Source organism: Nomascus leucogenys, chromosome 7b (genome assembly GCF_006542625.1).
Source record: "Nomascus leucogenys isolate Asia chromosome 7b, Asia_NLE_v1, whole genome shotgun sequence".
Lineage (NCBI taxonomy): Eukaryota > Metazoa > Chordata > Mammalia > Primates > Hylobatidae > Nomascus > Nomascus leucogenys.
In genome coordinates, this window is record NC_044387.1 from 30,716,585 (window position 1) to 30,729,184 (window position 12,600).

A 12,600-nucleotide genomic window follows, 5' to 3' on the forward strand; every position below is an offset into this window, starting at 1 on the left:
TTCCATTTAGCCAGAATAGACAGAGAGCCAGTTTTGAATTCTTAAAAAAGTATCTTTTCTAAGTTAATTAAGCTCAGATAAAACTCTGCCACTCTTATTACAGATGTTTTGCTCTATATTATTATAATTATCAATGTACTCCAGTCACGTCCTATTAAGTTTTAAGTTAATTGAAAACAGGAATAATTATGTTTAATTAATTTTTATATTAACCCATAATGCATACCATTAGGTCTTGTGCTCTGTCTGTATTAACTCTTTCTCCCATTTTGTATATGAAAACCTGGTCTACATGGATGAAAGTTCACATAATTGAACACTTCTAGAAATATACAATCTAGGACTATAGTCTTATAGTCTGGGACTTAGCCTAAGGCTGGGGTCAGAGAACAAGACCACAGACAAAGGTCAAAGTTTTGCAGATAGTGTACTACTTAGAAACAGAAGGTCCCAATTAAACATGAATCCCATGAGAAGAGTCAGAAGAATACTAGGGCCAATGTTTAGCTCAAATAGATCTGATAATGATGAATTATATAGGTAGTGGCGTAATAGGGCAAAATTGTTCAATTCCACCTGGGATTGATTTATGAAAACCAGATGCGATCACAAAGAGGCAGGATATAATGACACGGGCTCCTGAAAGAGGACAGTGAGCCAATGAAAGGGGTAAAATATACGAATAAAATTAAAAGTCAAGGTCTCAGAAACTTGTAATTGTAGAGGTTAGGAAGATGCAGTGGATATTTGAATTAGAAGTCAGGACTCCAGTTAAAAGTCAAAAGCCTAATTACAATTAGTAGTCAGATGAAAATAATTTCAAATTTAAATTTGTAAAGTTGTATGTCATGTGCGTACATATGTATGCATATATGTATTCATATAAACATAAATATAAGATAAACATGGATATAGTGATAAAAATCTTCATTTTTTATAGAAAATAGCCAAAAAAGAAAACCCAAATTCTGAATGGCATATCTGAAAGTTTACACAAACCAAATTGTGCACATGCACACACTCATGGGGAGAGAGACAGAGGGAGAGAGACTGTACACAGATTAATCTTCCAATTATTCATGACACCACAGTTAAACCTGGGCCTTGTGTGAGTCACATTTTATACTCAAGTACGAAAAACTATTAAACTAATAACTAGCATTGCCTTTAAGACTGGTAGCTTAGTCAGCTCAAATATATCAAATGAAGTTCAAGAAAATTTAAAATAAGACTTTTTTTTTTTGAGACGGAGTTTCGCTCTTGTTGCCCAGGCTGAAGTGCAGTGGTGTGATCTCGGCTCACTGCAACCTCCGCCTCCCAGGTTCAAGCGATTCTCCTGGCTCAGCCTTCCAAGTAGCTGGGATTACAGGCACATGCCACCACACCTGGCTAATTTTTGTATTTTTAGTAGAGATGGGGTTTCACCTTGTTGGTTAGGCTAGTCTCGAACTCTTGACCTCAAGTGATCTCCTGCCTCAGCCTCCAAAAGTGCTGGGATTACAGGTGGGAGCCACTGCACCCAGCCTAAAACTTAAAATAAGATTTGAAAAAAGAAAAAAGTTTCAGGTCACTGCTCTATTAGAATACACATGATAATATGTGTAATGAATGAGTTTAAATGATTGAAGTTCAAATGTTAGGAAGATTATATTTTTTATGTTAGCAACTATAAATTAAAAATACTTCTCTGAAACATAAAAAGCTATTCAGCAGAAATAGAATTCTGCTTAACTTAATTCTGTTGCTTTGCAACAAAGCCATTTTCTTTCTTGACATCAAATATTTGGTGAATGGGTCCCCTGACTAGGGGTGTGTTTTCTGTAATAAAGTATTAACTTCTTTTTTCCCCATGAAGTAAATTCATTTTTCTCACAGTAAGTAAGCCATCCACTAAAAAATGTATTGAAATTCAGTCATCCTATGTTAGCATTGAAGATTATGTGGTTAGATTTAAATTTGAATACAAACAAATACACAAAACAGAAAGTATGTAACATTTTAAATATTACCAACACCTCTGTATTTTAAAAATTATATTTTATAAAATAATGTATTGCTGCTAATTAGTTCTATATATGCTTATATAAATTAGATATATACACACTTAATATTTTTTTCATTATTTTTGCATAGGAATCTATCAAAAACACCATATTTCCTTAAGATAAATTACATACTAAATAAAGGCATGAAGTAAAACTAAAATAATCAACTTAGTAAAGTTATGACAATGTCACTGAAAAATTGCACAACAAAGTGAATATACTTAATCACTAAACCAGGTACTTAAAAAATCGTTAAAATGAGAAATGTAATGATAAGTACATCTTATCACAATTTTTAAAAAAATATAAAATAAAAAATAATAACCAAATATTTTATGCCTACAAAAAGCACATTATGAGGAATTACTATTTGGAGGACATTAAACAAACCCAAAAATCTCAACACAGTTATTGAAACTCTGAAACACTAGAGGCTACCACCTAATTTTAAGCTCAACCTACCTCTGCCTGCCTTCTGAGTGAAAATACCAAATTATATATTTAAGAATACTTATCAAAATGAGCTTTAAAAAAAGATTGTTTTAAAAAGATAAAATTAGAAAACTTTTTTGAAAATAATGAAATCCTCATAATGAAATCATGTTGGTTTTGATTTTATATAATCTTTATCATTCAGTTTATATAAATTTTATCATAAATATTAATCATAGTTTATTGCCATTTCAAAGTTTAATTTACTTTGTATACTCAGATTTATAGTTTACACGGAGTAAATGAATAATAGATTGAAACCGTTTTATCAAATTTCAATTCTATGGAACCTAATGGCAACTTTAGCTCTTATTCAATAGAATTTTGGAAATTAAATGTTTTTGGAGTTTTATCTTAAGAAAACACAAATAAAATTCTATGTAGAAATATTTTTTTTCTGACTAAAGAGTAGCTGATTCAAAAGAATGCTATTTAAATAAATGATTTACAATAATACTTAGATCACTAACAATCTTCATATAAAGTTTGCTACAAACAAGAGGAATTAAAACAATAACCAATTATCAACTTTGGAAACAAGATTCCCATCTATGACAAATATGCCAATGGAAAAAACAAAAGCTGCCCTAGACTCAAAAATAAAATTAAGTCAAATGCATTTCATGTCTGGTAATTGAGCGCAACTCTAGCACGGTTTGATTTACAGAATTATTGGGGCCTTAAAAGTTTTCAAGCAATTTTCATTATTAAAAATGTTCATCATAACAGACAAGGCAAACTTTTCTATCACACATTCCCACAAATAATATTGACAAAATGTGATCTTTCTGGAATATCTAAAAAACAATTATCTTCAGATGTAAAATGTCATATTACACAATTCTGACCTCTCTTTTGATTACAGAGCCATTTATAATGCAATGACCAGCTTCAACTAAATAATGTGACAGACAACAATTCAAAATGTTGTCAGGTGCTCAGCAATAAAATAATGCATGATGATCAGTCCTTTTAGCTTTTAGCATTAACTTTGCAAAAACAGCATGTTTCCCTCCATTAAAAAGCAATTTTCAATCCCTGCATAAGAATGAAATTTATTCCCTTTCAGTTGGATGATAAATGCCCTTAATTAGAAATGGTAATAACTGAACTGTTCCCTGAAGACCTACTATTTATGCTGACACACAAATACTTCATAACTAAACTTTTGTGCCAAATCTAGAGACAGAATCTCTATATCCCTTTAGTATAACAGACTGTGAATTATCTATAAAGGATAAAGGATAACATATTTAATTTGTGCACAGATTAATCTCCTACCCCCAAATTCAATGCAAACATACAGCCCAACTGGCTGCATTGTCTATGCAGGTATGAGCATATCGTATGTATTGTATGTTCATAGTAGAATATCTAAGATTTGCTTTGTACTTTATACTTAATAAAACCCTTGGATACATATTTTTTATTTATTGAGGGGAATAATGCTGTGGTTTCTAATTCATGAATATTATGACTTTACCAGCTATTTCACTTATAGAGAACCACAAGATTTTCTGCTTCCTAAACCAATGTTCTCTTTAACATAAAAATAAAATTTAATCCAAAGAGAAGAAATTCGTGTAAACATAGTCTATATAAAACAGAATATGGTAGACAGGCTGACATTTGAGAATTGGTAAATAATTGTTAAGAAATCATCCCGTTAAGTGACTTGGCCTCAAATCCTGTAGTCACTGACAAACAGCTGAATGGGCAGTACAAGTCGTTTCGCTTTTATAACACAAATTTTTGTTGGTTGTTTTATAAATCCATAAAATTGAAATACTATTGCCTAACTTTCAGGGCTATTGTGAGATTAAATGAGATAATATAGTACATATTCTGGAACTTACAAGCACTAAGTGTGCATACAATGAATATCATCTAATGTTTATGACTTTCTGAGATGTATCTCTACTTGAATGTCTTCCCTGAGAACTAAACTTTTATATTTAACTTTCTACGTGACATCTCAATTAGTTATAATATTTCAAATGTAGTATGTCCAAAAACTAAGTCTTGGTAATTTGTCCTAAAATCTTTTTTTTCCCCCATCTCCAAATTGCTCATCCCAATATTCTAGGACTCATGCCTGATTCGTGCCTTTTTGTAGCTTCCTATACTTCCAATTCTACCATCAAGTCCAAAGATTCAACTTTCAAAATGGGTAAAATATGTAACTACTTAACACTCTCTAGCCAGTTAATCTGCTTTATTTAACTGCCTCATGTTTCATAACACTCCCAATCTATATACTATATTGTTCATTTTTTACTGTCTATTTTTGTGATTGTAATGTAAGCTTATAAAGCCAGAGACCTCTTCACCAGCATATCTTCAGGACCTAGAAGAATATCTGGAGTAGAGTGCTCTATAAACATTTTGTGAAAAAGCAATATTAAGAGACTTCTCAAATATCAATAAACCCATAGAAGTGTAACAGTCTCACTGACTGTGTTAATCCCTTCTCACACTGCTATAAGGACATAACCAGGACTGGGCAATTTATAAAGGAAAGAGGCTTAATTGGCTCACAATTAACCCAGAGCTGGGAGGCCTCAAGAAACTTATAATCATGGCAGAATCAGAAGCAAACATGTCCTTATTCACAAGGCAGCAGAAGAGAGAAAAATGAGATGTGCAGAATGAAGTGGGGTGAAGCCCTTATAAAACCATCACATCTCCTGAGAACTCACTATTAGGAGAACAGCATGGAGGTAACTGCCCCCATGATTTAATTACCACCCACTAGGTCCCTCTCAGGACACGTGGGAATTAAGGGAACTACAATTCAAGATGAGATTTTGGTGGGCACACAGCCAAATCATATCATTCTGTCCCTGGCCCCTCTCAAATCTCATGTCCTCACATTTCAAAACACAATCATGCCTTCCCAACAGTCTCCCAAAGTCTTAACTTATTTCAGCATTAACTCAAAAGTCTAAGTCCAAAGTCTCATCTGAGAAAAGGTATATCCCTTCCACCTATGAGCCTGTAAAATAAAATCAAAAGCAAAGTAGTTACTTCATAGACATAATAGGGTACAGGCATTAGGTAAATACACCCATTCCAAATGGGAGAAATTGGCCAAAATGAAGGGGCTACAGGCCCCCAAAAGTCCAAAATCCAGCAGGGCAGTTAAATCTTAAAGTTCCAAATTGATCTCCTTTGACTCCACATCTCACATCCAGGGCACGCTGATGCAAGACGTGGGCTCCCACGGTGCCTTCACTCCCAGCTGCCTTCACAGGCTGGTGGTGAGTGCCTGCAGCTTTGCCAGGTGCACAGCTGCAAGCTGTCAGTGGAGCTACCATTCTAGGGTCTGGAGGATGCTGGCCTTCTTCTCACAGCTCCATGAGGCAATGCCCCAGCAGGCATATATCTTCTTTATTTAACAATTAAATTTAAACAATGTCTAAATTTAAGCTTATTTTCATCCTCTGAAATTTAGGCGGAGGTTCCCAAACCTCACTTCTTGACCTCTGTGCACCTGCAGGCTCAACACCATGTGGAAACTTCCAAGGCCTGGGGTTTGTACCCTCTGAAGCAACAGTCTGAGCTGAACCTTGGCCCCTTTTAGCCATGGCTAGAGTGACTGGGATGCGGGGCACCATATCCCTAGGTTATACACAGCAGGGGTGCCCTGGGCCCACCCAAGGAAACGATTTTTTCCTCCTGGGCTTCCAGGCCTGTGATGGGAGAGGCTGTCGAGAAGGTCTCTGACATGCCTTGGAGACATTTTCCCCACTGTCTTGGTGAATATCATTCAGCTCCTCGTTACTTATGCAAATTTCTGCAGTGGGCTGGAATTTCTCCCCAGAAAATGGGTTTTTCTTTTATATTGCAATGTCAGGCTGCAAATTTTCCAAACTTTTATGCTCTGCTTCATCTTAAATCCTTTGTCATTTAGAAATTTCGTCTGCCAGATACGTTAAATCATCTCTTTCAAGTTCAAAGTTCCACAGATCTCTAGGGCAGGGGCAAAATGTTGCCAGTCTCTTTGCATAGCAAGAGTGACCTTTGCTCCAGTTTCCAAGAAGTTCCTCATCTCCATCTGTGACCACCTCAGCCTGGACTTCATTTTCCATACCACCTCAGCATTTTGGTCAAAGCCATTCAAAAAGTCTGTAGGAAGTTCCAAACTTTCCAACATTTTTCTCTCTTATTCTGAACCCTCCAAACTGTTCCAATCTCTGCCAGTTACCCGGTTCCAAAGTCACTTTGGTATTTTTACAGCAGTGCCCCACTCTCTATGATATCAGTAACCTGTATTAGTCTGCTCTCATGCAGCTAATAAAGACATACCCAAGACTGGGTAATTTATAAAGGAAAGAGGTTTAATTGACCCACAGTTCAGCATGGCTGGGAAGGCCTCAAGAAACTTACAATCACAGTGGAGGGGGAAGCAATCACGTCTTTCTTCACATGGTGGCAGGAGAGAGAAGTGCTGAGCAACGGGGGAAAATCCCCTTATAAAACCATTAGAACTCATAAGAACTCACTCACTATCAGGAGAACAGCATGGAGGTAACTGCCCCCAGGATTCAATAACTTTCCACCAGGTCCCTCCCATGACACATGGGGATTATGGGAACCACAATTCAAGATGTGATTTGGTGGGGACACAGGCAAACCGTATCACTACTGTAATCAGAACTCATTTATAAAGTGCATTAAATTAGCATTATAGTTTGATTTTAATTAATGCAAAATGATAATTGGCAGTGATAATTACCAATATTATCATCTTCTAGGCATAAAGCCTAACAAATTCTTTATATCTATTTAACAATTAAATTTAAACAATGTCTAAATTTAAGCTTATTTTCAAAATACCAATATTGAAATTACTGATTCCACTTAATTTGGCTTCATTTAAAAATGTTTTCAAACATTTATTTATCTGGGGAAAGAAAAATAGCAGTTGAGTGTTTCATTTATTAAAGTGAAATGAAAAAAGTATAAAAAGAAAATATTTTTTAAATTGCATATTTATAAGTTTATTTCATGGAGAGAGTCAGCAATATATTTTAAGGAATATCCTGATTTCCTTAAAAAAATTTAATAAACATGATATGGATGAGCAAGAATTTAGTTGAAACGCAGAAATTCTAAATATTATACTTGACTTTGCCACTACCTGGGTCTACAGGTTCTAGCACATTACTTATCTATCCCAGCCTTCAATTTTCTTATCTGGAAAATAAAGGAAGTGGACTGATTCATCTCCAAGAAACCTCCTGGCCGAAAAAAAAATCATCACTTAATGTCAGATTTCTCTAACTTAGAATTTTTTCACACGTAGCTTTCTTTAAAAACTCCTCCAAAATATACACTGATTATAACTGTAGCATCCCCAAACTGTCATATCAGTTTGTTTTACTGCTTTCTCGCACATTAATTCAGTTCCCTGAAAGAATGGTGGCAGATATTAATGCCTCACAGCATTTAAATTTATTTTAGAGGGCATAATCTCATCTTGAGTTAAAAAAATTCTAAAAGGTCTGGACAAATTACTTGCATAAATATATATCTGTTGGAATAATTTATGTGAACACCAAAATTTCCATAATATAATTTAAAACAAGCAAATTTTTCATATTAAGTTGTTGTGAAATGATGGGCTCTTATATTTAAGCTACGTGAAACCAATGGCCATATGTGCTTAGAAGGTGCTTAGATATTTGGGAGATATGGAAGATTCACAATTGTTTGCTCTGGGAAGCCCAGGTATAAAAGAATGGTCGAATGGTGAAACTATTCAGGCCAGGCGCAGTGGCTCGAGCCTAGTACTTTGGGAGGGCGAGGGGGGTGGATTGTCTGTGCTCAGGAGTTCGAGACCAGCCTGGGCAACATGGCGAAACCCCGTCTCTACTAAAATACAAAAAATTAGCCAGGCATGTGCCTGTAGTCCCAGTTACTCGGGAGGCTGAGGCAGGAGAATTGTTTGAACTCGGGAGGCGAAGGTTGCAGTGAGCCAAGATCATGCCACTACACACCAGCCTGGGCAACAGAGTGAGACTCCCTCTCCAAAACAAACAAACAAACAAACAAAAACTATTCAGAAGCATGTAGTTTCTGCTCATGCAGGTTTTGAATTAAATCTTATGAACCAGAGTAAGAAAAGGTGGATAGTAAAGCACAGAGTAGCAATAAGACCTGTCTAGAAACGTCTAATAGATAACAGAACTGAATCAGAGCCAGAAGGTTCAGGGGAAAGTCATGAGAATATAGCTCAAGCAGTATTTTAAGCACTTGAAACTGAATTAAAGCCATAAAACGCTTCACTGGGTCCTTACATATGACTGCAATTTGTCACATCACACTAAACACCACAAAGCCTTAAACACTAGTGCTGCTTTTGAAAAGAGAGGTCAATTTGAGTGACCACAGTCAATGTAGCAAAGAAATTTCAGCCATGAGTTAAAAATGATTTGCACTTTTTTCTTTTGGAAGTTTCTTTAAAAAAATCTGCAAACGATGAATATATAACAATAAACTAAATATGAGTATGTTAAATAAATATTAGTAACAGTTGCATATTAAAATAATAGGTTGTCTTTCAAATGATAACTATCATTATTCAACAAATATAACTTATTCATTCAACAAATATTTATTAAGCACCTATTATGTTGCAGGTCCTTTTCTAAGTGTTTCTGAGAATCCCATTTTGAATAAGACTTAGGAAGTTTACTTTCTCTGGAAATCCGATAGAGAAGGATAAGGTAAACAAACTCTATATACTCATATATTTTATGTAGAAGAATACAATTTTAGATACGAATTTGTGTTAAGAAATCACAAAGAGGTAAGTTGATAGAGTGACACTGGGGAGAGGGAAAGGGCAAACATAACATTGCTGGTCAGACAAGTCCTCTCTGAGAAGTTGACATTTTATCTAAAATAATGACAAAATAACCATGACATGAATGCCCTTCTCCCCCGCCAAACCAAACCAAACAGCTGGCTGTAGAGTAGAAAATTCCAGGCAGAGAGAACTACAAGTGCAAAAGGCCAACATGGCAGAAAGGTTGGCATTTTTAAGGAAGCCTGATTGATTGGCTGGCATTGGCAGTATTCAGTAAATGTTTAGCAACTGGTTTCAAGAAACAGGCCAACTACATTCAAAGCATTTACTGATTTCCATGGTGTAAATACTTCCATGTTGGCCAATTACAATCTAATAATGTGATGACACTAAATGCAGAACTGAGAGGAGACAAAGGGTGAGATGGGGCCAGTGCACGACTCTGGCTCAAAATAAAGGTGGCAGCTGCTGGTGGTGGAGGGGTTCAGATAAATGGACAGAGATGAGATTATTTAATCCCATGTAGTCAATGGCAAGACATTTACATTTTATTCTTAGAAATCATTGCAGGGTCTCTATGCAAGAGATAGGGTACGATGATCTAATTTATAGATTTAAATGTTCATGGGTTGCCTGTTGGATAATGCACCATGAAGGAGAAAAGATAGGCAGTTAGCAAGCTATCATACTACCCCAGCTTAGACTAAGGAGGTAGTTTTGGAGGTAAAGAAAAGTGGATAAATTCAGGACACTTTTGGACATTTTTGAAGCTGAGTCTTCTTGTTAATGAATTTGTTGGATATGGTGTACAGAGGAAGAGGAATGAAGAATAATAACAAGGTTTGCCTTCAGCAATTGTGAAATGGTCTACGGAGCAATTTGTTAAAGGTGGGGGGTGAACAGAAGTCAAAAGTGTTACTTTGGCCTTACTAAGCTTGAAATGTCTAGCAAATATGTTGACTGACATTAATAGCTAAAATAAGCAATTCTTTTTATCTATTTGATCAATAAACTTTCTTATAGATATTAGTATTTCCAATCATAGATACAAACACGAAGGAATAGGAAAGTTGTTGAAGGTCATATAGCTGGGAATTTCAGAGGTAGGATGTGAACTGGGGTTTAACTATAAAGTCTATGTATTTAACTACAGGATATACTTCCATTTCTAAATTAATTATCTGAATTCATTTTTTAAAGTATACTCTTCTAGTTTCCCTGATAATTTCCTGCTACTTGCTCCATTTAAAACATTATTTTATTTATTGCACATATGAGAAAATGGTAAGGCAAACTCTTGTAAGAAAGGCTACTTAGGAGTAGAACGCCTAACCCATATGAAGGACATAACTGCTTTTGAGCAAATTCTTCTTTAAACCATGTAGTAGTAACTGCATTACTATACCAGGTGGATGTGTTAGCCTCCTATGAGTTTCTACTTGGTACAGTAAATATTTCTAGAAGAAACAACTATAAGTAATGCATAATGAAGGCCAAATATCCATACTTTCTGTTATAGCTAAGCAACATATCATCAGTAATGGAATTGTAGTCTGTTTAGCAACTTAATTATCTACAGGAAAAATGAGATATAATTATTACACCCTCTTCCGGTTTTGTAATTTAGTAATGTAACTTTTAGCACCACGCACATATGATAGTGTGGTTGTAGCTTATTGGATTAGTAGACAGGAGTAGATAGAGTTTCCAAATATGCTACTCTGTAACCATGCAGTCAGTAAATAAAAATACGATGATACTTTAAATGGTAATGTTTTCTCCCTCCCACACTGAAACATTTAGTGGTTTGCATGATTAAAAACTGCCACTGCAATCTGTGCCATATTGATGAAGTTGACCTATCTCTGGGCTAAGGTAATAATTCAAAATAAATGCAAAGGAAAGGTGATTTGTGAGATAAAGAATTAAACTCTCAAAACTTTTTTTGAAACACTTTGATATTTTCCAGGCTCTTAGAACACTACAGATTTGAGAAAAACATCGTATCTGGGATCTAATAGCTGCCGTATTTTTCTGAAATTTCTCATGTTATCTACAAGTTTGACTTTCGAATGAAAACAGTGAATATGTAATTTAAGTCCTCTGTCAGAGATCTCATTCTTGGAAAATAAGATTAAACTGTAGATTCTAAAACCGGATGTCTAAAACTCACATTCTCCTGAAAAAGTGGTTATTCGTATCAAGAGTATCCAATGGAATTAATTTCAAGATCACCCAGTTCAACTTTCCTCACAACTTCTGTTTTCTGTATCACTCATAAAAGTGAACTTCAGACATCTAATTGAGTATTTATCCACCAGTGGCCTCAGAAATGCCAGTGTATTTCAGAGCAATTCAAAAAACAGTGCCCATAGAGAGCTGTGCTTTGAAACAAGGTTTAATTAATGCTTTCATTTTTAGAGCTGTCAAAACACCATGACTTAGGATACTAATGTCACTGAAACTCATTTGTGCCTCCCATCATGGTCTTCAGCATCATTTTTAAAGCTTTGAGTGACAGGCTTCCACATATCATAATGTTACTGATAATCTGATTGCTCACCCTCCATAACTTAGGATCCTCCATAACTCTATTGGGCAGAATCTTCACACATCTGATCTGCATATTTCTTATTTAATAGAAATTAGGGTTAGACTTATGTTATTTATCTTTATACTAATAATTCCAAGTCCCGGTTTACCCGTGACCCTGATTTTCAAGGCTGATGGCATCAGGAACTTATAGTTTGGCTCTCTGGAACCAGGACTTGGTTCTGAGCAGCCTGCACATTTAGACCAATGCTTCACTGAATACTGACCCACCTTCTAGTGAAACCTCCTCCTAACAGACTCACTCACCCATGTCTATCAGAAGAGAAGTGGTTGTAACCATCTACATGTTTCCAAAGATAAGTACTTTAAATGCCCCTAGCTCTAAGGTCACATCCAGAGGTACTCAATCGGCTTATAGGGCAACAATTCATTCTGTTTTATGGGAATAGGGCTTAGGTGGCGATGACCTTAAGCCCTTGCCACTTATATATAAATGTCATAAAGTGAATGATGTGCCATCAATTATATAGAGGCAATCAGAATTTCAAGCATTAGTAAAAGTGAACAAGTATTTCATTTAATGGCAAACAGAAAATACTTCATACTCATATTATGAAGAAATTATTATTATTTAATTTATTTGTTTATTTTGAGACGAGTTTCGTTCTTGTTGCCCAGGCTGGAGAACAGTGGCGT

At 35.4% G+C, this 12,600-nt stretch overlaps 1 protein-coding gene across 3 annotated transcripts in view; it reads right to left on the reverse strand.

Moving 5' to 3' along the window:
- The window catches only part of FAT4 (FAT atypical cadherin 4), a 175,070-nt gene that overhangs the window by 61,823 nt on the left and 100,647 nt on the right, over positions 1-12,600 (reverse strand). The window lies entirely within an intron of this gene.